This window comes from Periplaneta americana, chromosome 13 (genome assembly GCF_040183065.1).
Source record: "Periplaneta americana isolate PAMFEO1 chromosome 13, P.americana_PAMFEO1_priV1, whole genome shotgun sequence".
Taxonomy (NCBI): Eukaryota; Metazoa; Arthropoda; class Insecta; order Blattodea; family Blattidae; genus Periplaneta; species Periplaneta americana.
The window spans coordinates 28,525,083-28,551,947 of NC_091129.1; the positions used below are offsets into that span (position 1 = coordinate 28,525,083).

The 26,865-nt window shown below is 35.8% G+C and overlaps 1 protein-coding gene across 7 annotated transcripts in view; it reads right to left on the minus strand.

Moving 5' to 3' along the window:
• Positions 1 to 26,865, minus strand: part of sand (sandman) — a 1,680,707-nt gene that overhangs the window by 1,480,180 nt on the left and 173,662 nt on the right. The window contains exon 2 of one of the 7 annotated variants that reach the window (XM_069842970.1): positions 1,055 to 1,088. The exons of the other annotated variants lie outside the window; for them this stretch is intronic. The gene's annotated coding sequence lies outside the window, so the exon portion shown is untranslated. The remainder of the gene's footprint in view (positions 1 to 1,054; positions 1,089 to 26,865) is intronic. 7 annotated transcript variants of the gene reach the window in all.

Here is a 26,865-nt window from a genome sequence, read left to right on the forward strand (position 1 = left end):
GTAACTGGAATTGGTTGGTATAACCTACGAGATGGTTTTCCAATACAAACTAACATTACTGAAACTCCCTCTAGTAAATATAAATTCATCTTAAGCAACTGGAATTGGTTGGTATAACCTACGAGATGGTTTTCCAATACAAACTAACATTACTGAAACTCCCTCTAGTAAATATAAATCCATCTTAAGTAACTGGAATTGGTTGGTATAACCTACGAGATGGTTTTCCAATACAAACTAACATTACTGAAACTCCCTCTAGTAAATATAAATTCATCTTAAGCAACTGGAATTGGTTGGTATAACCTACGAGATGGTTTTCCAATACAAACTAACATTACTGAAACTCCCTCTAGTAAATATAAATCCATCTTAAGTAACTGGAATTGGTTGGTATAACCTACGAGATGGTTTTCCAATACAAACTAACATTACTGAAACTCCCTCTAGTAAATATAAATCCATCTTAAGTAACTGGAATTGGTTGGTATAACCTACGAGATGGTTTTCCAATACAAACTAACATTACTGAAACTCCCTCTAGTAAATATAAATTCATCTTAAGCAACTGGAATTGGTTGGTATAACCTACGAGATGGTTTTCCAATACAAACTAACATTACTGAAACTCCCTCTAGTAAATATAAATCCATCTTAAGTAACTGGAATTGGTTGGTATAACCTACGAGATGGTTTTCCAATACAAACTAACATTACTGAAACTCCCTCTAGTAAATATAAATTCATCTTAAGCAACTGGAATTGGTTGGTATAACCTACGAGATGGTTTTCCAATACCAACTAACATTACTGAAACTCCCTCTAGTAAATATAAATCCATCTTAAGTAACTGGAATTGGTTGGTATAACCTACGAGATGGTTTTCCAATACAAGCTATCATTACTGAAACTCCTAGTAGTAAATATAAATTCATCAAAGCAATTGGAATTGGTTGGTATAACCTGCAAGATTGTTTTCCAATACAAGATTACATTATTGAAACTGCTACTAGTAATTATAAATCTATCAGTTTTATATCTATGAATAACATACCACACTGTTACTGGTTCATGATCCACGCCATTACCTGAAAAGAAAAGAGATATCGCCATAAGTCAGAACATTATGATGAAACATATTTACAAGAATGGAAATGTCGAAAAACAACAGAGAATTCAATTATGAGCGGAATATTTAACTAAGCGTCATACGTCATTCTTGAGTCTCAGAGGGCATGTAACATCAGACTTGCCAACCTAATAGATGTATTTATATCAATGAATTTTTGGGATAGAATCAGATATTATCTCAAGTCATTCTTCCACATCCCAATAATCTGCCACTTCATGTCCATACTCACTGGATTTCGACTCATTTTCACTTTTTTCCGAGGAAGAAATTTAACCTTTCCACACTTGCTACAAATTCCACAACTGGTTACTAAAAATGGAGGGAATAAGCAGATTGACTGGTTTTTACCAACTCCCACTGTTATGATGTAAATGACATTGGCGGTCCCTCATCAATTTGCCGCGAATTTCAAACTCAAGAGAATTTTAGAAACTGGTAATTGTTCCTAAATAAAAGAAAGAAAATATCTGGGTTACAATGCGTTAAACGAGTTTTTACAAATTGTTTAAATAAAAAGTGATAATTAATATCATAAGAAATATTTCAGATATGTGTAACTCTATTACAAAATTCATTGATTTTATTTAAGTAGGTTATTTTACGACGCTGTATCAACATCCTAGGTTGAATGATAATATGAAGGTGATAATGCCGGTGAAATGAGTCCGGGGTCCAGCACCGAAAGTTACCCAGCATTTGCTCAAATTGGGTTGAGGGAAAGCCCCGGAAAAACCTCAACCAGGTAACTTGTCCCGACCGGGATTCGAACCCGGGCCACCTAGTTTCGCGGTCAGCCGTGCTAACCGTTACTCCACAGGTGTGGACAAAAAGTTCATTGATCTAAGGAAATTTTCCAATAAGTTTTTATAACAGAAAAATTGTTATGTAATCCAGAGTTTGGAAGATAGAGAGATTGGTTTAAAGTTAAAACTTCATGTTTCACAGGCATTTGTTCCCTTTCTAAAGGTCGGGGTTTCACATAAGTACATGTGTTGTAAATAAAGTAGTGGCAAACTGCCGGGAATAGGTCATGTACATTCGCTTGCGATAGGCTACGAGACAACTGGCAATCGTAGTTGTAGATATTGTCGATGTATTACATGATAAAACCGGTTTCTATTACAACAGATGTTATTCATGTGCTTAGTTAAATGTAGAGCACTGTTTTTAAATGCTCTGAAGCATGTATACTAAACTTGAGCAGAGATCATGGAAAAAGAATCGAGGTAGCCCTTGGTAGAAATGCATGCCAATGTCATCAACGATTACTTGAAGCTTGCGGCAACGATGCACTACCGTATCGCTCACTAACTTGTCCGTCACAAATGGACGGGTGACCTGTGGGAGCCACATGTGCTGTCTCATTTCCGCCCATACGAAATACAGAGCCCCATCTTGTAATCGTCCGATACGGTAGTGCATCGTTGCCACAAGCTTAATGTAACCCTTGATGACATTGTCGTGCATTTCTACCACGGGCTACCTCCATTTTTATCCACGATCGCTGCTCAAGTTTAATAAACATGCTGTAGAGCAGTTAACAATGGTGCTCTACATTTAACCACGCACAGTAACATATGTTGTCATAGCAACTGGTTTTATCATTCAATACATCGACAATATCTCCAACTACGATCACCAGTTGTCTCGTATCATATGCATATGTGCATGACCAGTTCCTGACAGTGTTGCCACTACTGTTCTTTACTTACAGCCTTCGTATAAAAGTCAAGAGTGAAACATCGCTTTTGAAGGGATGTCCTTCAACGTTTGGTAGAAACTGTAATAGTGAGTAAAGGGAGAAACTGTGCAGCTGAACGTTATGTTTTACATCTTAAAATATTACTGAATGATCCATTACATTGATCCATTGTAAAAATTACATTATATATAGGGATATCATTTTATTTTTACTAACATTTTTAATATTAACCTGTCTATATCTTTGGCTTAAAGGTCTAAAACCGGAAACACCCCTTGCTCCCCCTTCCAAGAATGGCGTTCGATGATACTGGCATAAAATACAAATCACTCTACTAGGTATAGGAGGGAAGAAAAATAGTTAATCCATTTATGTAAACGAGGAAATATCGAAATTTTGAGTTTGTTAATTTTCATTAGGTTTTTGTTTAATCAAAATACAGTAATGTATTAACAATTAGTGTTTTTACTCACGAATTGAGCTATCCATTCGGACGTATTAATTATGTAGTGTATATTGTACTGTTACAACACATTAGCGTACAATATAGAGAATGAAGTTAAATTAAAAAATGAACATAATATGGATATTTAAACACATTTTTTAAATGGTGTCCATTCATTTCGATACAGGCTTCAGTTCTTTTGTGCATATTATCGCACTATAGACTACTGTACCTAATTCCAATTACCAGTTTCGTCCTTCGTACGAGGAACTCATGTTGAAATAATTCTATACCTACTCTATAAAAGAGTACTTTACGTACTGTAAATTCAATCTTCACTTCTGCCCGATCCGGAAAGATAAAATTACTCAGACATACTATCTACTGTCCGTCCAAGTGGTTTTGTCGGAGGGTCCTAGAAAGAGGGGGGGGAAATCACGTGATAGTTAATTACTTAACGAGGCGCTTTTATTTAAGTTATTTTAAACAGTTGTATGATATTACGTAGACGTCCAATTCCTAACAGAAATTAATGTTTTCAGAAAAGAGCTAAGACAGCCCAGCTACTAGACTTTACAGAGGGGCGAGCAGAAGCAGGTGGGGGAAACCGGGATGCGGGCCGACGTAGGCAAACGGACAACAGTACCTGTGCGAAAATATGATTCAATATTGCAAGCTCTTTCGTCACTGGAAAACGCGAACACATTTCTGGAACGCACTATACTCACTAACTTAGTACCGCATATGCGGCTTCGGTTCTGTGTGGAGAGCGGTTGGAAGTTTACTAGTAGAGGGGGTGGGAGTGAAGTACATTCAAAAACTCAGGTACAATAAAAATTGCAGTAAAATAAAATTATGTCCGTGTATTTATAACTGAATTGCATATGCGATTTAAATATCAGCACATTTATAATGTACAGGGACATCATTTTATTTTTACTAGCATTTTTAATATTAACCTGTCTATACCTTTAGAGAACCGGAAACACCGCTTGCTCCCCCCTCCAAGACTGGAGTTCGATGATACTGGCGTAAAACACAAATCACTCGACTAGGTATAGGAAGGAAGAAAAGTAGTTCATCCATTTACGTAAACTAGGAAATATCGCGATTTTGAGTTTGATAATTTTCATTATGTTTTTCTTTAATCAAAGTACAGTACTGTATTAAGAATAAGTGTTTTTACTCACGAAGTGAGTTATCCATGCGAACGTATTCATTATGCAGTGTATATTATACTATCTACAGCACATTAGCGTACAATATAGAGAAAGAAGTTAAATTGAAAAATAATCATAATATGAATATTTAAACACAATTTTGAAAATGGTGGCCGTTCATTTCGATACAGGCTTCAGTTCTTTTGGGCATATTATCGCACTATAGACTATTGCATCTAATTCCAATTGCCAGTTTCGTCCTTCGTACCAGTAACTAATGTTGAAATAATTCTGTACCTAGTCTAAAAAAGAGTACGTTACGTACTGTAAATTTAATCTTCACATCTGCACTTCTGCCCGATCCGAAAAGGTAAAATTACTCAGACATACTATCTACTGTCCATTCAAGTGGTTTTGTCGCAGGGTCGTAGAAAGAGGGGGGGGGAAATCACGTGATAATTAATTAACGAGGCGCTTTTATTTAGGTTATTTTAAACATTTGTATAATATTACGTAAACGTCCAATTCCTAACAGAAATTAATGTTTTCAGAAAGAGCTAAGACAGCCCAGCTACTAGACTTTACAGAGGGGCGAACAGAGGCAGGTGGGGGAAACCGGGATGCGGCCCGATGTAGGCAAACGGACAACAGTACCTGTGCGAAAATATGATTCAATATTGCAAGCTCTTTCGTCACTGGAAAACGCGAACACATTTCTGGAACGCACTATACTCACTAACTCAGTACCGCATACGCGGCTTCGGTTCTGTGTGGAGAGCGGTTGGAAGTTTACTAGTAGAGGGGGTGGGAGTGACGTACATTCAAAAACTCAGGTACAATAAAAATTGAAGTAAAATAAAATTATGTCCGTGTATTTATAACTGAATTGCATTTGCGATTTAAATATCAGCACATTTATAATGTATTTTTCCGTAGGTTCACGTATGCCTACAAGTCCCCTTCAAAGGTAAAGAGAGTCGTTATAATTGTGAGATTTATATGCAGTAAATTTCATGCCACATAGGCTAAATAAAATAAGAGGGATTTTTTGAAATGTGTAAATTCCGAATTATTCCACGTGGACTCAGTAAATCCTGTCACCTTCCAATTCTGTGTGATCAATGGCCATGGTAGTCACACAAATTAAGTTGCGTGATCCTTGTCCATTACAGAGCACGACGTAGAGTAAACACAATTATTAACACGAAAATAACAAGAATGACGGACAGCTAGCGGCGAATTCGCGTGGAACCAACCCGATTATGCGACTAACCCGCGCTCTGAACAGCGTCACGTTACAGCAGTCACACAAGGACGCATAGTACACTCAAATCAAATCTACTGAATCTCATAGCCAAATCTAAAATCGTTAATTACTTATTAATGAAATATTACATTAACTAATTTAATGACGATGTCTCTTCCTTGTGCATATATCACGTTTTACCATTCTTTCCTCTGAATAGGGGAACCTGTTGTACCTAGGGATAAGTTGTACCTGGGCACACTTTGTTTATTTTCAAGGTTATGTGGTGGATTTTTTTTTCGCAGTTGACCACTCTAATTTAATAATTCAGGTCTTCAGTGAATGATTTACTTTTTGTTGAAGCAATAAAGAGAGATTTTATTTAAAAAATCAATTTTTGAACCTAAAACGTAAGTAATTTTTGAAATTAATGAAAATTGTCTTCAGGTGGACTTCTATACTAATAATAAATCTGTAGCCGAAATTTTTCTGGTAATTTTCGATTTTCCAAAAATAATTGGTCCTAACATATATAATTAACACCCTGAAACCGAAAATCGCTTTTTTGAAATTTCTGTTTGTATGTCTGTCTGTCTGTCTGTCTGTCTGTCTGTCTGTCTGTCTGTATGTTTGTTATCTTTTCACGCGATAATGGCTGAACGGATTTCGATGAAAATTGGAATATAAATTAAGTTCGTTGTAACTTAGATTTTAGGCTATATGGCATTCAAAATACATTATTTAAAAAGGGTGTTATAAGAGGGCCTGAATTAAATAAATCGAAATATCTCGCTTATTATTGATTTTTATGAAAAATGTTACATAACAACAGTTTCTTTCAAAATACCTTGAAAAAGTTTGATAGGACTGATATTTAATGAGATAAATGAGTTTTAAAATTAAAATAACTGCCATCTAAGGCCGTGTAATGAATTAAAAAACAAATGACTTCGTCTATAAGGGGCCTTGGACAGCAACAATCGAAAGCTATGAAAGATGGCCTACAGATAATGTTTCTGTGTTTGTATGAAGTAATATCGGAAGCTAAATTAACCAATTTGTATAATTAATTATTTATTCACCATTGGAAAGTGTAGTTTCTCTAGATGGACATAATGCTATAATGTTATTACATTAACTTGTGAGTGAATAGAGGACAGGTAAGATTAAAATAGCTTCTTATGCACAGAAACTTGGTAGGCTATTCTGTATATTCGTTTCCTGTATTTCCTAAAATAATGATAGCATTTTAATTATGCAAATACAATTTAAATTAAGTAACATAATAAAGAGATTTATCCATATATCAAACACGAATGTTCCCTGGATCAAATGTCCTATTTTAATTATGTAATTACTTTATATTTATTTCTAACGGGTGCAGCGGAGCGCACGGGTACGGCTAGTTTTAATAATTTTATAACTATGTTACTCTTATGGGTAATCAAAAACAGTATTTAGTAATGACTTTTATGAGATTTCAGCTTCAGTGGAAATGCCAAGTAACAAATTAAAATTCAAGAGACAAACCCTAACAAAGTTAAATTATTCTCCTCGCAGGAAAATATAACTCATAATCCTAAAAAAGGAAAGGTACGTGTTTTAACAGATACACTAGTGGAAACCGAGATAGAAGAAAGAAAAAGAAACTTGAGTGAGAAGAGAAATATGATGGATAAATTTCAGAAACGGAAGAAGTTGAAGCCACAAGTTCTGTTTCCAGATGATAATTCAGAAGAGATTGCAGATGAGCCAAGGAATGCGTTACGTCTAATGATAATGATGATGAAGATGTCATTTAAACTGTAAATTACACTGCTCGACCGAATTTAGAAGAAGTAAGAGAAGAAAATGTTGTTCTCATTCGTGTGGCAGGAAAGAGAGACTAATTATAAATATTTTGTCGGTTGAATTTGTAAAAAGATTTGTGAAACAGAATTTAAAGTTCAGTAGACTATCTAAAGAAGTTTACTAAATATGACAATGTATTTTATTTACACGAGAGCAATCAGAAATTTTTGACCTTCTTTCAGAGGATGTTGTGATCAAACTTCCCCACCTTCTCAGAGAAAGGTTCAAGCCTAAGGGGCACTAAGAAATATGTTTTAAAATGTCATTTGAAGAATACGCCCGTGGAAAATAACAAATTCATTTAATTGGAAAGCCTGATATTATTTTCTGTCAAGAAAACTGAGAACTATTTTGAAACTTTAAAATTAGCAACATTAACACTATTGTTATTACATTAAATTTGAAAGCAAAATCTATCATTCATAATAATTATAAAACAGTAACTTTTTTATATTTTGTATAATTATAAATTTAATAAAAATATTAGTTACATTAATATTATGTTGAACCATGTCCCAAGGTACGTCATCCTATGTCCCAAGGTACAGTAGTGGCAAAAAAAACTCTTACAGACCCTTGGAGCTGATTTTAGAGCCTGGTTCACTCTAACGCACGATAGACTGGTAACTTAGACTTTCGTGGTTCGAATCCTGCCTGAAAAGGAAATTTTGTTTGTACCTTATTCAAATTTATTCCTAATAATTTTCGACTGCAACGATATTTTACTACTTTATTGACTTATTATTCCCAGAACATGAATTTTACCAGAAATCGAAAAGTATGAATGAATGTATATGAATGTATATATGTATGAATGTATATATTTGTCTTTAAGCAATATACCTTTCGGTGAGGCGGCACATCACATTATTAGCATACAGTGCCGTCTCACCGTTTTACACGCCCCTCGTACAAGTCAATTAGGACATTACTTTGTTAAAATTTCTTATTGCAATTCTTCCACTAATCTTTATTTGTCTGCCATCAATTCTTCCCCTATTTTACTCCTAACTCATCATTATACCAAAAATACTATAACCCCCTCCTGTATGACACATTTCCCCTCACTCTACATCTCTAATTATTTGCACTTTTCACTACTCACTTTTCCACATTGCTACGTTTTAGATCTTAGTTTTCTTTTCTCACGATTTATTTCCCCTCCACACCATTTCCTTAAGTCATACTATTTTTTCACCTTGTTTTCCCCTCTTCCTTCATCACTGCTCCCTGAACTATCTCCTACTTGAATTACTCTGTTTCTCGTCAGCCTCGATTTAGATCTTAGTTCCTTCACCCGCTTCGGAATTGCTCCCATCTGATGTCCACTATTTCCATTCGCTTGCATCGAGGTCTTGTTCTGCTGAGCTTGTTGAATGCCAGTTCGCGTCACTCCTGTTTCTTCATCAGTTGACGTCACTAACTGCTTTCCGGAAATCGTCACTGAGTTTGACAAGTTTGATTTTTCTCGCGTACACTCACCATACTTGTGTCACTAACCTCGCCTTTAGCTACGATATTCTTGATTTTTTCTTTCAAAATTTTTCTGTTCCTTTCCTTTTCTTCTGAGCCTACGATCGGTTCCTTTAATGTTACTAAGTACTCCTCTACACTAAAAACCAAATTGTTTATCTTAATTTTGTCCTTGATGAGTTTCGCGAATTGTCCGTTATTACGTGCTGCTTTAAGAAACTGGATTAGAACTCTTCTTCTACTTCTCACTTCGTAGCTCCAGTCGTGATCTATTCTTATCGTTGTGTTCCCTAGCATTCTTCTATTCTTCATAATCCTCTCCTTCGTAACCACATTCTTAAATTTTACTAATATTGCCCTAACTTTTTCTGAATTTTGTATTTGCTTCTTTCCGACTCTAAATACTTCCTGTACTTGTCCATCGCTCACGTCCATACCAAAACATTCCCAACACACTCCTAATATCTTCTCATATTTATCGGTACTCTGTTCTCTATCTTTTTCTTCTATCCCGAAAAATAACAATTTTTTTCTCCTCTTTTCCTCTCCAAATTCATCCCATTTACTTTTCAGAATTTCGTTTTCCAGTTGAATTTCTTCCATCTTCTTCCTTAGCTCTGCCATGCTCTCCTTCATTTCCATTAGGTCTTGATTCACTGCACTGCCCTCCATTTCACTATTACGCACACTTATTCACCGGTTTAACACAGATCAACGCCTCTACTACACGTTACTATCTCCTGACTTGCACAAAGCGAACCGACTTCCTCTGCAACTTGCTTAAGACTGACAATCGAAAAGTATTGTGAATAAATTTGAATAAGGAACAAAAAAGAGTTTACTTCCCAGCAGGATACCAATCACGAAAGTTTTAGTTACCAGTCTATCGTGCTCTGGAGTGAACAAGGCTCTGAAATCAGCTGCAAGGGTCGGTCCGGTTTTTTTTTGCCACTACTGTACATCACCCTGTGTCCCAAGGTACACCACCCTTATGTACCTTGGGACAGTATGTAGCATTTTATGAAAATTAAAAAACCTATACAACAAAAGTATTTAATTGAAACCATATTTTTTTTCGAAGATACAGGGTGCGTCAGAAAGAACGGATGGATTTCAAAATATCGATAAGCAGCGAGGGGAAGGATAGAGTGAGGGAGACCACGACTGTTGGGTCAGTGAGAGAATGCAGTTTCAGTTGAGAACATGGTGTTGGTCTGGTGTACAACGTGCTTTCATCGCAGAGACATTTATCAAAAATGAAGAAGAGTCTGTGATCGTCACTCAGGACTCATTTCGACATCGGACGTCACGCTAGGATTCCAAATCGGAATACAATTTTGCGGTGGGTGGCTTCATTTCGTACCACAGGTTCAACATTAAAGAAGAAATCACCTGGACGAACACGGAGCGCGTGTACACCTGCAAATGTGGAGACAGACAGTAGGTTGTCCGGCCACCTCAACGATCAGCCCGCAAACATGCTATTGCACTGAGATTGTCCGAGGTTACGGTAAGATCTCGCGCCCTGCGAGTTCTTTCTTTGGGACCATTTGAAGGCGCAAGTAACCACACACACTGGACGAACTGAAGACGGCGATTCGTGAAGAAATCGCGGCAATCCCACCAACTATGACTGTGAAAGTGACGGCAAACTTCAGAAAACGCCTCGATGCCTGTATCGAAAGCCGAGGACATCATATGGATGATGTTGTATACCATAAATAAACTGCATGTATTGGTGAGTCTGTTGATAACAATAAATGTCTGATTTGATGTATCCTTACAATTTTCTTGCCCTGTGAAATCCATCCATTCTTTCTGACGCACCCTTTACTTTACACTTCAAAGTTACTGTTGTCAGTATTTAAAAGTTATAAAAGCATATACAAATATTTTAAAAATTTAAATTTTACAAAATGTCCCTAGGTACAACAGCTTCCCCTATATTACGTCCTCCTTATTCATACTTCGTTATTTATGTCCTCCCTTATTTGTTTCCTTTTCCCTTTTTTAATTTTCTTCATCTTCTCACTTTTATAATTTCTTTCATAACTTTCCATGATTACAGAGGTCTGCAAAATTAAGGGTCATAAAAACTATTCTAAAAAATGTATGCTACATTTATGGTTTCTTGGGGTTCCGAATCCAAAACTGAGTTCAGATTTTCTCTATCACGTATTATTTTTCCTTAATATGCATCGACACTTTAGCAATGTAAATGTAGCGTTATTGAATTTAATATGGAAAAGTGATTAAGTGAAACATGTCCTGTGCCAAATATTAAAGATATATTTTACAAAAACTATTACAGTGTCATAATCAGAGGGCGGAAAAATGTGTGTTACCACGCGATACAGATTAGTTTGGTCTGAAGTATGGATGACGTCACAGGTACAAGCGCAATAAAATAAATGCACCACGAGAGGGCGGCAGTACAAGAAGGAACCAACAAATGACCTTCAGTGTCAACTTCTAGTCGTATGCAGAGTTGGACAACACGATTCTTTTTCAGAAGTCGATTCCAACGATTCAATCATACATTACGAATCGATTCTAACGATTCGTTCACGATTCTTCTCAGTCTGCGACTCCAACTATTCTTTTGAATCGTCAACGAGTTCACGATTCTTCCTACTCTGCGATTCCAACGATTCGTCAACGAACAACTTACAGGACACTTTCCTTTGCAAACCACGCGTAGAACAAAAACGTTCTACATCTCTCGCATAGATGGCATAAGAGGCGAGACATTGGATTGTCTCTTTCTCATTGGCTGCAACCATTCAGCATGACCTCCGTTAATCTACAAAATTATCGAAGATAATGTTTCTAAATTATAATTTATCAACTGAACCTTATTACGAAGTACATTTTTTGCATTACATCTCTATTTAACTATGCACATTTCAGGTTTGTGTTCATTATTTTCCATACTTAACAAATGCAGTATTTTGATTTCACTCTCGCTCGGGAGTATTCGGCACGATTCGGAAATGTCCATTGACAGGTTACATCAAACAAGTAAATAGAATCGTGGGTTGCGATATCATGTCAATTCGTTACTATTCATCTGAACGACGATTCGTTACGATTCTTTTGAACGACGATTCGTTGATACCACGAATCGATTCTTACGATTCTTTATTATTAGTCGTTCGAATGAACGATTCGTTCACGAATCGACCCAACTCTAGTCGTATGGGAAGGAAGCCAGGTGTTTACAAAAATGTTTATTGCTTTTGTGCAGGTGGTAGTGTTGTGTAAAAGTGATTTAAAATACCTAAGTCGAAGGATTTACAATTAAACAGTCTAAGAAATAAATACGGAAGACAGATTTTGATTCCGCAAGGGAAAAATATTTTCTGTGCCGTGCGCAAATGTGAAATTAAAATACGTATAAAATGTTACATAGAGCGGCATTATAACAGCAAGAAACATACCGAAATCGTACAAAGGTCTTTGACTTCAAATAATGAAAAACATACACGATCTGAAATTAATGTGGATTTATGTAATATGATGATTTCTGCAAATATGCCGTTCAAGAAACTTCATAATCCACATTTTAGAGGTGAAAAGGCGAAAGAAAAATTCCACAAATTCTGTAAAAAAAAAAAACCGGTTATACAGTTATGTGTAACATTTTAAGTGGAGGGAAAAACGACGATACTACGGCACTTTTTTCATTTGCACCTCTAACACCTTGTGAAACGGAAAGAAGGTTTTCGATGTTGAAAAACTGTTTGAATGAGAGACGTCGAACTTTCTCTTTCGATAATTTACGGATGTATATTGTGGTTCAGTATAATGTATCCTTTAATCATCCAGGCGGTAGCAGTTAACATTTGAGGTAAGCTTTTAAAACATCATAACTATATTGCAACTTCATTCCAGTATTTATAGATCGATTGAATGGAGTGATGAGGTTCTCATAACCAGACTGTACTCCCTTGCCGCTGTTTACGTGAGTGAATGACAACAGTATACTGCGTGTTCAGTTCAAAGTGTGTCATGGCTCGCTGTATGTCGTCATGTGGCTAGCCGATGAGCCTAGAGAATTCAATCTTCCTACACTTCCACAGAGGTGTATTACTTATGTGCCAGAGAAGTTGCCTGGCAAGCACGACGTTCGTTCAGATGAGTACTTACCGATACGTACGGTAACACCTGTAATGGCAGGAAAGTGAACTATTTGGAAACACGTACTGAGGTGAGTTTTTTCTTACTCTCGGGATGTGGGGAGAGGGTTAAGACTATTACTTACGTATTTGGTGACATTGACTTCGACGATCAACATGGACACGGAGCATTTGATTTGTATTGTGGAATCACAGTCTAGTATATACAGTCGCGAAGCTCAATACGTAGTAAATATGCAAAAATTAGATAGTTGCTCACCACTAGGATCGCTAATATCGCCTCATTACAAGCAATGTAAAATAGTACCGGCACAGTCTATTGTTTCTAGCACCCTCAAAACTCAAGCTTCGTGACTGTATATAGTAGACTGTGGTGGAATGTTGCCGTACGCAACCGATGATAACAAATACCCTGCGTACGACTTACCCACGCAAAACACAGTTCGAAAGAGGTTATGGTAGCACACAGACCGTACAGACACCATCTGTCGCTACGACGTTCAAGTTACACCGTACACGTTCTCAAATTCAGATTGAACGCCTTGATTAATAGGCAACTTCTCTGACATAAAAGCTGAAAATCGCTTCAAATCGCTGAATCACAACACTGACGTCATGACACACTTTGAAATGAACACCCAGTAGCTCGTTGACACTGAACTTAAGTCACAACGCACATTTTTCCGCCCTTTAGTCATAATTAACAACTCATATTTAGTGAAATTTTTATACCGCCGTTTTCTCTTCATTCTGGAGTTGCGTTTGTTACCTTTCCTCTTGTGTGAGGTTCAAGAGATGTTGTTTATGGTCAGCGTTTTTGTTCTGAGTGACAGCTTATTTCTCTGCTGCCCCATTCACAGAGGAAAGATGGAACTTAGTATACCCAGCTGTTGACCAAGAAGCATGCACAACTCTCTCAGAATTCCACAGATCATCCAGTTATGATGTTTATATTTTATCTTCATAAGACAATTATACTTCGTTACCTGTTTGTCATTCGATACACCTTAAATAAACTTATGAGAATCTTCATCTACTGCTGTACCAATGAAGAAATGTTCCTGGTGTCAGCAAATTTATTTATTTTAATCCGAAGTGTGTCCCGCGCCGTGGTGTAGCGGTCTAAGGCATCCCGCCTAGGACTCGCGTTACGGAATGCGCTCTGGTTCGAGTCCTCATGGGGGAAGAAATTTTCTCATGAAATTTCGGCCAGTGTAGGGGACCGGTGCCTACCCAGCATCGTGATGCACTTGGGGAGCTACGATAGGTAGCGAAATCCGGTTGCGAATACCAGCTATAACGGCTGGGGGATCATCGTGCTAACCACACGATACCTCCATTCTGGTTGGATGATCGTCCACCTCTGCTTCGGCATGTGGGCGTGAGGCCAGCAGCCGGCTGGTCGGTCTAGGCCCTTCACGGGCTGTAGCGCCACGGATTATTATTATTAATCCGAAGTGTAAGAGCTCAGTTTTTCCTTTGGGTAACCCTGAATCTCTCATTAAATCATTGAGTTCAAACTGGTAAACTTTTCAGGACTTTCACTCTCTACATAACACAGACAGAGGAATAAAATTATTTAATTTCCACACAACTATTTTTGCTTGTAAATTTCGACTCGGTCATTTCCGGACCAGGGTTCCTTACCTCAAATTGATACGTGTGCCCTTAGCCATCATCCCTGAAAGTTTGTAACACCATCTCGGAAACAGCATATAAGAAATGTACGACAATTTTATGCTGAAGTACGACAATTTTCATAAGTTGGTACGACGGTTGCGATTCCTTAAACTGGAAACCCTGTTGACTAAACTACAGCCGGCCAGTCTCCGGCTCTGACATTTCGCTTGGGAAGAGAAGAGAGCACGAGAGAGAAAGATAGTGACCAGCATTGCCAACCTATGGCGTTTTGAAGTTGTGAAAAGAACCTCGAAATTCCACTGTGAATGAAACTATTCCGCTAAATTTTAACCTTAAAACACTCTGGTTCGGTTTAAAGTGATGTTTTTAATTCTATTGTAATTTGCTGTTACAAGACTTGAGTTCTGATATGCGAAGATTAATGCAATCGCAGTTTGCAATGCTGGGGGAGAGGCGGGCACTAGAGGTTGAAGTTGTCTGCCAGAACCAACCAGCAATGAGCGTCTGATGTATTCAGCGCGATGTTGCCACTTCTTTTTTTATGCGATGCACACGGCGAACGAGTCGTTAGTTCTTTTTGTTATAGTACAGGCGAAGTAGTTGTGTTGTTTTGTGCTTGAGCGATTTATGGTGCCTGTAAGCCTTATTATTGATATAGTAATATGGCCAGTGGTCGTCAGAATCAAAGAAGGAAAAAATCGGCTCTTTTAAGAGCTAAAGTCATGAATTTATATACAGATTGCGTGAATATTTTGAGAAGGAGCGAGACAACGGAGAACCTCTTCTCTCTGTTACGAAAGTGGCAGATGAGTTTGTGACGCTTTGAAGGTGGGAAAAACAACCGTTAAAAGTGTGGCGTCTTTCCACTTGAGTATTAAGGGGAGTGGGTAGTGATGCCTGTGCTATTAAAAAATTTCGGTACAAACGTTTAGTTCAATATTTCTAGGCTTTTAGTATTCAGAGTGGAATAAAAATTTCCAGGCTTATACAATCAATAATTCTGAATTCATTGGTATATAAGACAACTAATTAGTTTCAAATCCAAGTGTAAAAGAAAGGCCCTAACTGATAACCTGTTTTCCCACTTTGATAAGTGTACCTAATTCTTCAGGTGCACATTACTTGTTACATTTTTTACTCATATATCTTGTATATTTTTAAGTTATCAAGTAATGTATATTGTAAATTCTAAAGCAAAATTTAGTTAAATATTTCACTTTTAGTGAAACAGAAAAAATATTGAACTTTGCTTAACATTTTTTTTTCAATTTTTTAATGCATATATATTTTTTTTTCTCGTGTTATGTGTGTGATATTCTTAAACCCGTAGGTCTACTATGTATAACACAGGCTGCAGAAAACACTGTAAAAAATTTCATATAAACTGATTCAGTAGTTTCAGAAAAAAATGCACTTAAGTTTGAAAAATTTCAACTTATGGAAAACTCCATTTAAAAAAAAAAGATATATGAATTACATACACCGTCAAGTTTAAGGAGGCCGTTTGAATGGCTTGTCTGCAGAAATACCTCCCACAATATTTATATTGTTTTAAACAGGAAGTTTTTACTTTTTTTTTTAAACGCAAAATAAATAATCGGATTTTTGACCCCCAATCATTACCTGGTTCCCTTTACAGATTCTAAGGAAAGTAGAGTCTATTTCATTTGATACACTTTCATTACAAAGATATTCCCATAGTCTGTGGTAATATACTGTAGTCCTATGTATAATTTACATACGTGTTCGCATTAGTTTTCATTCTGTTATAATTATTTAGCTGTGTACATTAACGAAAGATGCGATCTACGTTTGTGTGAAACTGTAAAATGACTTACACACGCGTTCGCATTAGTTTTTTTTTTTTTTTTGTGATCTACGCTAGCTGTGTACATTAACGAAGGATGTGATCTAAGTTATATATCAAATGATTTATAGGCAAGCCTACGCGTTCGAAGTAGTTTTTATTCCGCGCCACAAAATCGGCCGGCGAGCGCCTGACAGTTTTCATTCTGTCTATACGTATCGGCAACACTGTATCCCTCGGTCACGAGAAACATCAGGGCCGGAGAACGACCGGCTGTACTGTACGCGTATTTAACTTAAAATATATCAAAGAGACTAAAATTAGTATATTCACCTGAAGATAGCAGTACACGTGATACTCACCCCTGATAACGTCTGCGAAACCATTAAATACCTCTCACGTATTTAGATTGATTTTCGACTCCCTGAACAAAAATGAACGGCTTTAGTGAGACACTCTGTATAACAAACAGCTGAAACTACAGTGGATAAAATCAGAAGCTGAGGATTATTAACGATAAGAGAATGCGGATTGATACTTGTGGCGAGAAAATCTGTGAATAGACGGTAAACTAATTGCTCATCGGTACATTTCACACAGAACAACATAATGCACATGGACGGGCATCCATGCCTCGAGCGATATTCGAATTCTCGATCCCAGCACTACTACCGCTAAGCCCTCCCCTTCCTGCAGCAGCAACAATGCACGACTCTGCGCTGAGCGACCAAACCAGAGCGAACTGGTTGCCTGGGGAATTCAGTCACCAGACGGCTTTCGTATTAGTATGTAAAATATGTCCTATCCTTGTGCATACATGTGTGTCGAATGAGACGTATTCAAACCTACACACATAATCGTTGTCAGTTCTCTAATGACACCATGCTAGCTCTTAAATATGAGGAACGAGGGTTCAAACCCGAAATGGGTAATTGATTTTAAGCTTTTAGAGAAGATTGGCTTGCGAATTCGAAATGAGGCAATGGGACAAATGAACAGCTTCAAATACTTAGGGTGTACATACTTACACACAATTCGCTTTCCACTTTTAGCATCCCACCACAACCGTGATACACGTTCACAGCATAACCTTGTTCTATCAATTCCATTCCATCAAACATCTCTCTACTCTGCTTCCTTCACAATACACACAGCTCGTTCCTGGAATTCCTTGTCACAGGAAATTAGAAGCAGTCGGAATCTAAAATCTTTTAAGTACATACTACTTAGAAATGTTTTTAATGAAGAGAACTAGACTCTTGCGGAAGTTTCTAAATAGTTTTAAATCACCAAGTTGTTATTTTTTTCTCCTCTCTCTTCTTTTTTTTTTCTTTTCTTTTTTTTTTTTATTATCTTGATATATTACTTAATCTTTGTATTTGTATGCCATTTAGTACGACTTTGCTAATCAACATTTTATGTCTTGTAACCCACATGCATTCTCCTATTAGTATATTAACTGTATAATATATCTCAATTGAATTAATCGTCGAATTTATCTCGAGCATTTTAGGCCTTATAAATTGTGTGTGTGTGTGTGTGTGAGTGTGTATATTCCCCTTATGTTATGTAACTGATTTTGATTATATGTAATTTTCTACTTTATTTTATATATTATGTAATCGATCTTGACTATTTGTAATTTTATATTATGTAACTGATCTTGGCTATTGTAATTTTCTACCATATTTTATGTAATATCTAAGGTATTTTCTTTTGTGTTGTTTTGTAATCTAATTTTGTATTTCATGTATATTACTGAAACCTGGTTGAATGGAAGAGAAGGCCTCATGGCCTTAACTCTGCCAGGCAAAATAAACCTACTGCTGCTGCTGCTATTGCTACTACTACAAAATAGCTTTTACAAAATCCAGAGATTCAATGCCGTCCTCACATGCTTCTGTCCCTATCCTGAGCAAGATTAATCCAGTCCCTACCATCATATCCCACCTCCCTTAAATCCGTTTTAATATTACACTCCCATTTACGTCTCGGCCTTCTCAAAGAGGTCTTTTTCCCTAAGGTCTTCCAGTTAACACTCTGTAGGGTAAATTGTGACACGAGTAATATTGTGATGGTTCTTTTTGAGAATTTATTACAATTTTGAATAATAAAATAATAGAAAGAGTAAATACTTTCACTTACCTTGGCTATACACTATCACCTTATGATGAAGTAGATATTGTTGAAAAAATATGTAAATATAATATAACAATGGGGATCATTAATAAAATCATGAAACCTGCACTAGTACAAAGACACACAAGAATAGGCTTGTATAAAACCTTAGCACAGCCAGTATTAAGCTATGGTAGTGAAGCGTGGACTGTGAAGAATAAAGATGTCAGTAGAATAACAGCAAGTGAGATGAGGTTCATGAGAGCAACAGCTGGATATACTCGCTGGGATCGTAAAAAAATGAGGACATAATGGAAGAACTTCAAATAGAACCCATTATGCAGTTCATCAGCAAATATCAACTTCAGTGGAAGGGTCATCTCGAACGAATGGATCGATGAAGAATTCCAAAAGCACTGTTTCATTACCATCCGCATGGCAAAAGATCTCTAGGTCGTCCAAAGAAGAGATGGACTGAAAATTATATTTTGAGACCGTAACAGGCCGCTCGGCCTAATAGCTACTTGTTAGGAAGACGACGACGATTACAATTTTACTGTGCGAAAGAAGGACCGGTTTATGCAGAAACTTGTCCACGAAAATTCTCTTAATACGTTGACGCAAAAAACAGATCTTCATCTCACTCAGTAAAATTTTAATAAATTCTCAAAAAGAACTAACACAATGTCACTCATATCACAATATTACCAACCTTCACCATATACATATATTTCTGGATACACTCATACGTTCTACCTGCCCTGTCCATCTCAAACGTTCTGGATTTAATGTATGTATGTATGTATGTATGTATGTATGTATGTATGTATGTATGTATGTATGTATGTATGTATGTATGTATGTATGTATTTACACTGTAAGTGGGCAAGCACCCGGTGGCAGTGGTATACATAATATAAACAATACACAATAAAATGATAAGCAATACACAATAAATTTACGGTACACAATACAATTACACAATACACAATACAATTTTATACACAATACAATAAGAATACACAATATAATTTAACACAATAATAATAAAACATAAATAAAACACCTAATTTTACATTACAACCTACATAATTATGTATAGGCCCTAGTACATAAGTTTCAATAGTCTTTCACTTTATTCTCATCTCACTCACTGTAGTGGCACTATGACGCATTTCACTGACACGTTAGGACACATTTCACTGACACACTATAACACATTTCACTGACACTATAGAACACATTTCATTGACGCTATAAATTATCACTGATCGGAACTATTCACTGCACTGTAAAACCATAACTCCACTGACTCACCTCGCTTCACTGATACAACAGTTCAAATAAGTCAAATAATTACATCCTTATGCATACTGTACTTATAAACAGAACTACATTTAAACTAAACATTTCTAGTCTAAGGCCCTCTTACACGCTATTTTTAAATAATTTACAATTCAAACCAAGGAAGTAACTCGTCAGGCTAAATAAATACATGTCACCTTAATTTTAATTTGCACTTGATACACAACTTTTTAAATTATTCTTGAAAGTCCTTAGGGAAGGACAGCCCTCAAAGACCGCTGCAGGTAGGTCATTCCAATCATTTATAGTTCTATTTAAAAATGAGAATTTACCTACATCCGTTTTCTGTTTCCTACATTTGATTTTAAAATCATGATCGTTCCTACCATAGTACGTTGGCTTTTCTAACCGATCCGTTATGTCTACCCATGCTTTCTGACCTAGATGTGCTCTATACAATGATGTTATTCTAGTTTTCTTACGTCTGTATTCCTAATTATATCAGGTGAAGAATACAATGCGTGCATTCTCCTGTAACTTCATTCCTCTTAGCCCCAAATATTTTCTTCAGCACCTGAGTCATGAGACATTTGTTGTTACATTCTCAAAGTTCAATATAATTCTACAATTAAAAAAAGGTCACTGACATTAGGAAGAATGCTGAAAAATTCTGCAGGTTACAGTTAGAGCACAAATGTAGATATATTATACAGTAATATACTTCGGGTCTCTGCATATATATCTTATATCATACATAATCATGTATGAAGTATGGTATAGTATACTATACTTTCAGGACACCCTTAATCTATGTTCCTCTCGCAAAGTGAGTGTCCAAGTTTCTGTGAATATAATGAAACAAAAATAGATAAAAGCGCCTGCAAACCAGCAACAATTCAATGGGCAAATGTCCCAACAATATCTTGTTATTGTTGGATTTTCGGCACCACTATCTGCTCCGTTTATCTGTTTTTGTCGCATTTATTCAGATTATTAAATCCGACGTTCCTGTTGGGACACACTTTACTTGAACGACGCCCGAAGGCTCATTCGCTGCGTTATTTTTGTCCTCTAGTCGTTATTGCTGTTGCAATCACTTAATTGTCTTCGTTATCTGATATTAAAATGCAAGATGGTGGATCAAGCTATCATTAAATCCGGGCTCATTGTGAATAACCTGCAAAGGGGTTTATGCGAGACGCTGTTACCAGCAATATGAATTGGCCTGCTAGATCACCAGATATAAATTTCATTTTAAATGCCTGGGGCAAATTGAAACGGCAGTTGCTAATCCTCCAAAAACCGATTCGAGTCTGGGAATTATTCTAGAAAGAAAGATAAAATATTTAGGTAATATTCTGCTTAGGAATGATTCAGTAGGGGAGAGTCGGGTAGTATCGGACATCGGGTAATATCGGACAGTGAGTTTCTTTCATCTACCACACGATGATAGTACCTGATTGACAAGGTTACGTTTCTGTGATGTCGCATAGAGAAACGTAACCATGTCATTCAGGTACTACCATATGGTGGTAGATGAAAGAAACGCACTGTCCGATACTACCCGATGTCCGATACTACCCGACTCTCCCCTAATTATGAAAACATGCATCTTTTGTATGAAAGCCGCTAATTGGAAATCGAATTGGCTGAAAGAGCCGGAACTATAAATAAACATATTAGGTCTAAATTGGCTATGGAGAGAACTAGGGTCTATAAGCACGAAAACTATTGGAAGAATAGTAAATGAGAGGGCAAACGAAATTTCGAGACAAGATATTTTTAGTAATATTAAAGACCTAGGATCACTAAAATACTATAGGGATGTTAAACAGTTTTGGGAACTGGAAGAATAGCATATATTAGACTAAATTCAAGGGAAGAGAGAACAGGAATGTCATGGTGGAGATTAGGTATCTGGAGACTCAAGAATAAGAGAGGAAACGTAGAGAAGGATAAATGTCCTTTGTGTGGACTAGCGGAAGACGCAATGGGTATTGCGTTAAAGTGTCAGGCAACGAATGATTTGAAAAATGGTTGGGTCGATAAAAAAGTCTACAAATAAACGCTGTAGTAGCTTATAAAAAATGAATGGTCCCCTAAACGCCAGCAGTCTGCATAAATTAGGAAAATTTCTTTTTAGAGTTAAAATTAGATGGGAGGAGAAAGTCAAAGCTCTAACGGATATGGAATTACAAATCTGCAGTGCTCGGGAAAAGTGACACAAATCAGTTTCCACAAACCTTTTTTGATAATTTATTGACAAATTACGGAACATCTGCTCGCTTGAAAAAAAAACGTAAGTTTTCTCCCATTACAATAATTCATACAGAAAAAAATCAAATCGACATAAACCAGTGTAAGTTGTCAATTAATTATTATGAAAAAAGGTTTGTGGAAACCGACTTATGTCACTTTTCCCGGCACTGCAGAAATGTTGAGTAGTCGGACAAGATAGGAGACTACGAAGAGAAGTTAACAGAGTAATTTATAAGAGACTAGCCGTACCTGTGCGCTCCGCTGCACCCGTTACAAATGAATATAAAGTAATTACATAATTAAAATAGGACATTTGATCCAGGGAACATTCGTGTTTGATAGAAGGGTAAATCGTTTAATATGTTACTTAATTGAAATTGCATCCAAATAATTAAAATGCGATCATTTTGGTCCAGAGACACTCATTTGTGCAATGACAATTCATTTAACATACTTCTTAATTTTTTTTACATGCAACCATATTTTAATGAAGATTGACATCATTTAGATTAATGTGTATATTTTATTTTACTTGTTATAAGTTTCCAATGAATTATGGTAATAACTTAATTTTAACCCTTGTTTTCTACGTATTCAGTAAATGGCGTTTGGCCCACTATGGTTCTGAACCCTTCAAATAACTTAAATTATATTATATAATTTTACATATTATATTATATTATATAATTTTACATATTATATTATGGCCGGGTAGCTCAGTTGGTAGAGCAGCTGGCTACGGACTGGAAGGTCCGGGGTTCGATCCCAGGTGGTGACAGGATTTTTTCTCGTTGCCAAACTTTCAGAACGGCCCCAAGGTTCACTCAGCCTTCTATAAAAATTGAGTACCGGGTCTTTCCCGGGGGTAAAAGGCGGTCAGAGCGTGGTGCCGACCACACCACCTCATTCTAGTGCCGAGGTCATGGAAAGCATGGGGCTCTACCTCCATGCCCCCCAAGTGCCTTCATGGCATGTTACGGGGATACCTTTTACCTTTTACCTTTTACATATTATATTATATTATATTATATTATATTATATTATATTATATTATATTATATTATATCAGAAGTTACTGTAATATCATTATAGCATTATGTCCATCTAGAGAAACAACACTTTCCAATGGTGAAATAATAATTAATTATACAAATCGGTTAATTTAGATTCCGATATTACTTCATACAAACACAGAACATTCTCTGTAGGCTGTCTTTCATAACTTTCGATTGTTGCTGTCCAAGGCTCCTTATAGACGAAGTCATTTGTTTTTTAATTCATTACACGGCCTTAGATGGCGTTGTTATTGTAATTTTAAAACTCATTTATCTCATTAAATATCAGTCCTATCAAAATTTTTCAACGAATAAAACTTATCGGAAATTATTTTGAAAGAAACTTTTGTTATGTAATATTTTTCACAAAACTCAATAATAAGCGAGATATTTCGATTTATTTAATTCAGGGCCCCTTATAACCCCCCTTTTAAATTATGTATTTTGAATGTCATATAGCCTAAAATATAAGTTACAACGAAGTTAATTTATATTCCAATTTGCATCGAAATCCGTTCAGGCATTATCGCATGAATAGGTAACAAACATACAGACAGACAGACAGACAGACAAACAAAAATTTCAAAAAAGCGATTTTCGGTTTCAGGTTGGTTAATTATATATGTTAGGACCAATTATTTTTGGAAAATCGAAAATTAACAGAAAAATTTCGGCTACAGATTTATTATTAGTATACATTGAGTACAGAAATGAAAGAGTTAAAGTAGGAGTTTTAAATACAAGAGCTACACTTATTATTAGTTTTATTATTATTATTATTATTATTATTATTATTATTATTGTGTACAGAGGATACTTATAGGTTCAATATGTATTTGTATAGAGAGTGATGGTGGATTAAGAACTGGAATACATCTAATCCGCCATGACGTGAACAAAGATTGATGAAATAAATAAATAAATAAATAATTAAATAAATAAATAAATAATAATCGTGCAAAACTTCCAGAAACACTACAAGATCTCATAAGAGCTGTTCAAATGGAATGGGACCTTCTTGCTCAAGATGACACTAACACATTGAATACAAACATGTCACAGCGTATTAGGCAGCTTAACAATGTTAACAGATGTCAAATTTAGTATTAAGCTACAGTGAAAAGAAATAAATCTTCACCAGTCAGAGATAGCATAAATTTAATTTTGTTATTAATTATTGTAATTCACTTTTTTTGTTTACACACAGTTTACATTCTACGTTTTGTATCTGTATGACAAATTTGGTAACTTGTAATTGCAATGTATTTTTTATGTATATTTTTGTGAGTTGTGCATATTAGCAATATTAGTTATTTACTTCACTACTATAGAGATGCATTTAATAAAGTGTTTTTTTTCTTATCAACCTTCAACGATGTCCATCACTCCCACGTGTCAATTTGCTTATAATTCCAAATGAAATGGTATAAATTTCATCCACAGTCGGTGTCTCTCTATTTATTTCTCTGCTTAACCTCCAAGTTTACGACTTACATAGAACTGTGGATAGGACAAACAGATTACCTTATCCCATAAATTCGGACCTCAAATGCTCGTTGGGGTTGCCAAATTCTTATAAGAAAAATTGATTACCTTCACAAAAAATAAGGAAGACCTATGCGAAGTTAGCAGGGATTTAGTAGAGTATAATAAATTTTATTGTTTATTCCTCAAGGTGTGCGATCATTACTCCTCTTAGCAAGTGACTAGGTATAGTTTCTTTGATAACTATTTCTTTAAATATCGCAAACAAACACAGTATTATAAAAATAAATCTCTGCATATAGACTTAATAGACTCAATCTTGAAAAAAATTATAATGTGCAGAAAAAAGCAGATAAACCTCAAATTACGAAAGACGCAATTCCAAGATAAAACACGTAAGAATTCAGTAAAAACATAAAATCGCTCTTCGTCAGAGCCACCGATTAGACATCACAGGACAATCACAAGACAATGGACAAACAATAAGTCCAGTGGATGAAAGATTATCATTGGACACAGCCACAACTGCGCTCATTTTTAGAATTAGAATAATAATAATAATAATAATAATAATAATAATAATAATAATTATTATTATTATTATTATTATTATTATTATTATTATTATTATTACTACTATTATTATAATCATTGTTCTTCTATTCAATTATTTATTTATTTGGCAGGGATCGTTTGCTAACCCAGGGTTTCCAACCGGTGTGTCGTGCAGCTCCATGGAATGTGTCGGGAAATTTTGGAATTCAAAAATAAATTTTATGCGATCCAGAAAGTCTCTGTACAACGATTTTTTTTTTATTTCCAATGAAGTCTTTGATATGGTACATTTCATTTTGAGACAGACTTTACCAATGAAACGTGAACTCCTGTAGCAATGCTCAGTTCAGTTTTTCAACCATAAGGCCACGTATAGAGAAAGTCTGAGCAACTCACCAAGCGCACACTTCATATTAATTGAAATAAGTGAGTTCTCAAAAACGATAGTAATTTTTTTAACGAACATCCACATAGATAGGTTCGGATTTTTTACATATACATTTGTTTTTTCTTAATGCAACTCAAGTTGCTGCTTGTTCTTTTACAATTTTCGATTGCGTGTTAACATCAACCTATCTACAACACAAAATGTCCGAAACTACGTAGAAGTTCTTATCAGTGCTTTTTTTCTGGCGGAACGCGCTGGAACAACGTTCCGGCACCTTTTCCTTGCATTTTTCATCATGGCACCGAAATATGTGTGAATAACTATGCTTTTTAATATAATTTTTCTTTGAATTCCGCTTAGATATTGAAAGACTTAGTTGGACGAAAAGGAGGTTAAAACCGACAAAAAAATTCCCGTGCAGTGAACAGTAATCATCTCCGTCCGCTATAAATTATTCCACACAGAGTTCCACCACATTTTCTCCAGAAAAAAGTATTATTATTATTATTATTATTATTATTATTATTATTATTATTATTATTATTAGTGAAATCAAACAAGTGTGTCGCGATATCGTGGGCGTTCAATAAAGTGTGTCGTCAGTCAAAAAAGTTTGGGAATTACTGTGCTAACATATTTACCTTTCCAGTCGCTACTGATGAAAATTAGACTTCATGCACTTGTTGTTAATAATATTATTAAAATCAGGGTAAATTCTTTCTGGTAGAAAATCTTCTGATTTCTTTTTCAAGTGTTCGATATTTCGAAATGAAACATATTCCGTTTCTCTAGATAGTCAATGAAAGAAACAGCAACATCTGCAATGTTATGTTTCCTCAGTTCATTTATTTTCCAAGACGTTGTCTGGTTTGTATTCTATTCCCTTTCTCGCCAATAGTTATTTATCTTGGTAATGTAGATCTGTACTGTTTTGAAGTTCTGTTGGGGAAGTTTATTTAATAGTCTATAATCATTTAACATGGATTGAAATGTCTCGGTCTACGTTTTTCTTTCTTTCACATTAGTATTACCATTATCATATCACATATTATTTAATCCCTAAGAACTACACGTAATTTTGAATTCAAGTAAAATAAATTTCAT